A 6,000-nucleotide genomic window follows, 5' to 3' on the forward strand; every position below is an offset into this window, starting at 1 on the left:
TATAGAAATTAAACATTGGTCTTTTGTACAAACTTGGTAGATGTGTGGATCCCACCTAGCCATTGTGCAGTGAATACATTGGAAAAAGTCCAGGCATGCCTTCTAAATTCATTACATGCTGTTTTGTTCTGATAAGCTACAAACCTAAAACAAAGAATTACTTGACCAGCAAAAGAAGAAAGTTATTAGTGTAAGGTAGGTCAGTGTGACATAGTCTGCCCAAGTGCAGGCACCTCACCTTCCATCCATTATCGATGCCGCTTATCCTCACAAGGGTCGTGGGGCATGCTGGAGCCTATCCCAGCTGTCTTCGGGCAGTGGGCGGGGGACACCCTGAATTGGTTGCCAGCCAATCGCAGGACACACAGAGACAAACATCCGCACTCACAATCACACCTAGGGTCAATTTAGAGAGTCCAATCAACTTACCATGCATGTTTTTGGAATGTGGGAGGAAACCGGAGTACCCGGAGAAAACCCACGCAGGCACGGGGAGAACATGCAAACTCCACACAGGGAGGCCGGAGCCGGGATCGAACCCACGACCTCTGAACTGTGAAGCAGACGTGCTAACCAGTCGACCACCGTGCCGCCTGGCACCTCACCTTTTTTCCCTTAGATAAATGACATTGGTCATCAGTATTATATAAATCAGTATTGGCAGCTGTTCCGATATTGGATATACAGTAATTCATGAGACATCCTAACCAATATTCAACCAAGTGTCAATGTCTAAGCAACGCAACCATCTGGGTGTCCGATTGAGTGAGTCATAGATTTCTCCATCCTTTAGGCAGTCCCCTCGCCACAAGTATTTTACATGACTTTGATGAAAGATCTGACCAATTTGAATAGTTTTCAAAGGAAGTGGTATAGTTCTGAAGTCATGCAGTAGCCTGGCTCCTGATGGTTTCCAAGTCTGATTCACAGATTTCATGCAACGCAAGCATGGTGGCAGTATTACAGCATAAGGAAAGCTATTATTTTGCTCCTCAAACTGGATGGTTGCTGATGCACCATTAGCCATGGGTTAGTCGTGTGCTTGACATCACGGAAAGTATATGTAGGGGAGAGTGCGGTAAGTAGTGCCAATTTTTACTTAAAGTGCCTTTTACACAAGGGGATCACAGCAAAGCCTCCAACTAAAATATGTACATACAGTTTACAATGTTGTGCATCCCTGGGAGCAATCACTTTGGATCTTAAATAAACCTTTTGAGAAATATACCTTTAGGAAAAATAAATGGTTTTGTAGCACAACTTGCCCCGAGTGCGGGGTAAATTGTGTCATTAGTCAGAAATGACTGGAGTAAATTGTGCCGTTGATAACTGAAGTAAATACAGTATAATTTTAATCTCATAAACGACAATGCTAATTCTTTACAATGGTACTTGTTAAATGTTTAAAGTTTAACATCATCAAAGGCAAATTTGATTCAACAAGGCATCGTGCCGCATGAACACATGATCAGAACAAAACAGATATTCCAAAATGAGTACCTAACCGCATCTGCATCTGGATATCTTCAAAGATTCGGCCTGCTACTGGACATTCCACTTTCTAACGCGACATACGATCTTCCCCGGTTGCACTTCTTTCACTGCTCTTTCCAACTCCTCAAGAGGAGTTGAAACCCTGTCTGTGTTCCTTTTTTATCTGCGTGGCATGATGGATTTTGGTCTAAAATTAAGAATGGCGCATAGTTTTAGTGATCAAATGTAAGAATACAATGTACAATAATGATAAAATACAATCAAGTAATATATAGTAATAGTAAATAATCATAAGTTGGGGGAAGTTATGCCATTGGCACAACTTGGCCCAGGTCCTTTGGCACAAATTACCCCAAGCCCACCATTTTAAAAGAAATACATTCAGCTGTTTTGAGCTAGCATCATGCTCACTATAGACCACATGTGTCAAACTCAAGGCCCGGGGGCCAGATCCGGCCCGCGACATCATCTTATGTGGCCCGTTAATGCAAATCATGTGTGTTGACTTGACATAGTTCTTTCAAATTGTCTTCCCTTTTAACACTACATATGAGATATTGCAAACTTTTGTTAACAATCCCTCCTTTAAAATAAATTGAAAAGAGTTGAACAAACTATTTATTGGCTTCTGATTTGCAAATCTGCAGGTGTGCATGTGATAATATAAGGCGATCAGACATTTCTATGGGTTCAAAGTCGTAACGGCCCTCCGTGGGACGCCATAACTATTATGTGGCCCGCGACAAAAATGAGTTTGACACCCCTGCTCTCGACTCATGATGTAGCTTACTAAAACCACTCAAACACCTGTGAACTGTTTTCAAAGTTTTCTATAATTTTTCAAACACAACAATCAAAAAACTTTCATTATAAAAACTTTACTTTGGAGGGCAAAAAAATGTTTTTTGAACTTAAATGGCTTGATAGGTTCTTACCTATCAAGCCATGTGTATCCCTTCTTTACAGGATGAGCAAAATTGATGCCTCTTCAAAAATATGTGGTCACATGACCAACTTCTTCTATGCTTTTCTAAATAACAGGAGTGGCACTACTTGCCCCTTGGCACACAATACCCCACTCTCCCCTGCTTGTGATTGTTCCATCATAGCGCATCCTTATTTCTTCCATGAATGTACTATATTTCATTACTGGAGCACTCCTTAATCTGGATGAGATACTTCACCTGTTTATGCAATCTACAGTATATTATTGTACGTGTATGCATAAGGATTTTCATTCCTATTTAAAAACTGGATTCATGCCAGTAGACGTGATTACAGCTCCACTTGCCATAAATGCTGAACCTCACAGGAATATGAGAACATGTGTTTCCCATTGGCCCATGGTTTCTTCTTATGGACACCCAGACCACATTGACTTTCCCATTGTCAAATTGAGCTCATGTAGTCTTCTGTCTGTATCCTGACGTCCCTCTTGAACGTATAACCTGAAAGAGATGAGGTAGTGATGATGCTAAGGGGTAATCACCCAATGTCAATTGACATTGGAATATACGTAAGAAAAAAACCCAACAGCATGTCCCTCAATAGTGAATAGTGCATGTTGAAAACCAATAAGATGTATTTTGTTCCCGGTGTTGAAAATATTTTAGGTATTTTGCAAATACAATTGAAAACTTCTGTCCCACACACTTCAATATTTAAGTTAGAATAGAAAACTGAAAACTAACAACACAAACCTGTCACGTTTATTTGAAGAAAATAAAAAACTTAGGTATGTAGACAATTTAGAAATTTAAGTTTTCTATTAAATTTGTGTTGCCAAACTATTATTTCAACACATTCTTTCTGTCCCTGAAGTGATATCGACAACATTGATTCTAGCCTGATGTACTTGAGAAACATATGTACATATGTTACAGCTTTAATTTATGCTTTTTCAATTACTTTCATCTTTTATGTTACGTTCCCCTTTAACAGCACCCATGGGTTGAATTTGGAATTCAAAGGATGCAAAAAAAAAAGTTAAAAAAAAAAGCAACTATGTGGTTTGCACAGCTTCAAGATAAATACAGCTTGAAGAAATGCAGTGCAGGTGCTTTTCTCATCAAAGTGGTGGTTCCCCCTTGACTTTTGGTTTAAAATTGTCACCCAAAGACTCTTACTGAGTTATTATTGAACCAATACATTTTATTAAATAAAATGACAACAATTATCTTTTTTTTTTGCTTTTGACATGTTATGACACATAATTTAATAATTCTGCTGTTAATGTTTTCAAGCTTTATCTGGTCGATACACCAAAGAGCAATAATATTTTAATATACTGAAAATATTGTGTCAATAGTGAGCAAATACTGACTTTGTTTGATTTTATCTTTAGGTTAAACTCTCGCTCTCCTATGATGAAGTAAATGATGTGCCATTATAGCAACCATGATTGACCTCTTTGCCCATCTTGAGATGGTTTTGAGTTCCATTAGTCCAGTCAGCAGTATGTCAGATGTGCAGGGACATGTGATGTTCCAATAAGCTAGTGAGTATCAAGCTGAATTTTCTTTCAGTGACTTGTAAATCATCATCATCATTAGTTCATTCGTATTCATTAGTTGTTCCTTCTCATAGTGCCCAAGTCTGGTCCTCGTGATCCCCTATCCAGCGCGTTTTAAAAGTAACCCTGTTCCAACACACCTGATTCAAATAATCAGCTCATCAGCAAGCTTTGCTGCAAGCCTGATAACGATCCTGATCATTTGAACAAGGTGTAATAGAAAAGGGTTACATTTAAAACAAGCTGGACTCACAAGCTGGGTTTACAAGGACCCGACTTGGGATTCCCTGCTCTACTGTATATGATTTCGAATCAGACAACTGTCCGACTGTATTCTCGGAATTTCTTTGCATTTCCCATCGGCAAAACAACATCACATTGTGTTTTCCCATGTGAGAAATGTCAGATGGTAACTGGTTTTGTTCTCACCACAGTTGTGCCCAGCAGAGTTAGAATATGGTGAGAAGTGTGTATCTTTTTTAAAGGATCAAGGATCTTGGGATTAGAGGTAGAACTTCATTCCCTGCCAAGTGTATTTGTGATACTTTCCATCCCAGACCTCTGGTCCCAGACCTCTGGCAAAAAGTGCTTTCACATTGTGAGAGTGTGTAAAATGACCAGTAGCACACACATAGCTTAGCAATTTCGGAGAGGGATTTGGCCGCAGGGGGCGAGATAGCAATGACTTCTAATGGTGGGAATGGGTTACTCTGGATTTTTAACGCATTGTGTTATTGTGTGCCTTTCCACAAAAACACCAAAAAGAATGTATGGGAATACTAAGCTATCCAATAAAGGAGGAAGAAAAATGGAATGATGATACCACACTGTGCTGAAATGACAGTGCTTTCGGACTGGGTGGCACTGATGCAAATGTCTGCTCTGACCAGAATACAGACACCACAGTAGCACCAGCCAAGAGTTGGGCCAGTCCTGAAGATGACCTTAGTATGAGTCATACTGTGGGGAAAGTCAAAAAGTGGATGCTTTTTTTTAATCATCTCTCAGTTTCAGATGATTTTCCCTGGTTTGTCAGAAGTAACCCATTACAAGGGAGGGGATCTTATTAGGGGTCACCAAGAGCATTACTTTTGTGTAACCAGCATGGGATTGATTCCCACTCATTGACTCTAGGCTTGAATGTGAATAGATTTGAAGATAGCAATCACAGTAAAAGAAAAACGAAACGGTTGTGATGAACGTACTTTTTTTTCAAGTTTTTATGTTCTATTTCCATTTGCTTTTCCTTTGGATCGTTTATGATTATCTTATTTTTTCACTACACTGACAATTGCGGGAGACATTTGGTTACAATTTTTTTTTTTTTTTTTTTTTTACATCTTTAGTCAGTAGTCTAATGGTTTACTTATGTATAAGTTTTAGAATTACGAATTACATTTAACTTTTGGGAAAGTTGGAAAATCACCAGTATACCTTTAATATATTTTTCCTATCAATTCCAAGCTGAACCAAGGAGCTTGCAGTTTCCGTGATCGTGGTGCTCCATTAATTTGATTTGTCTGTCTGTCTCTCTGCTTTCTACTCATAGTACGCCAAAACAAATGCCTGTCATACTTAGCAGCAATTACAGATTACAAATTAAATCATAATAAAATATAGTCCATCTTATCTCCAAAGAGGAAAACTCTCACTGCAAGCACCACTCAGTCACTACTGTATGTGTATCATACGAATGATGAATATTATATTCTCGACAATAAGATGGATTTCTTTCCAAACAATACACCAAAGACAAGCTTCAATATGTGAAGTGGAACCTATCATAACAATCTCAAAAGAAAAGTCACTTCACTGTAATTGTAGTCTGCTTTGAAATAAACCGAGCTATAGTGCCTTTCTTGAAGCCAGATTCTGGAGCTGTTACAGATGTTCCTATGAATAGATATAGTGTTCATGCGTGTGTATATATTCTGGTAGCTGTTATGGATTGTTTGAGCAGATTCCCATGTCCACACACATTTACAGAAGCTCTC

Source organism: Filicampus tigris, chromosome 4, assembly GCF_054856515.1.
Source record: "Filicampus tigris isolate MCC_2025a chromosome 4, RoL_Ftig_1.0, whole genome shotgun sequence".
NCBI classification, from domain to species: domain Eukaryota; kingdom Metazoa; phylum Chordata; class Actinopteri; order Syngnathiformes; family Syngnathidae; genus Filicampus; species Filicampus tigris.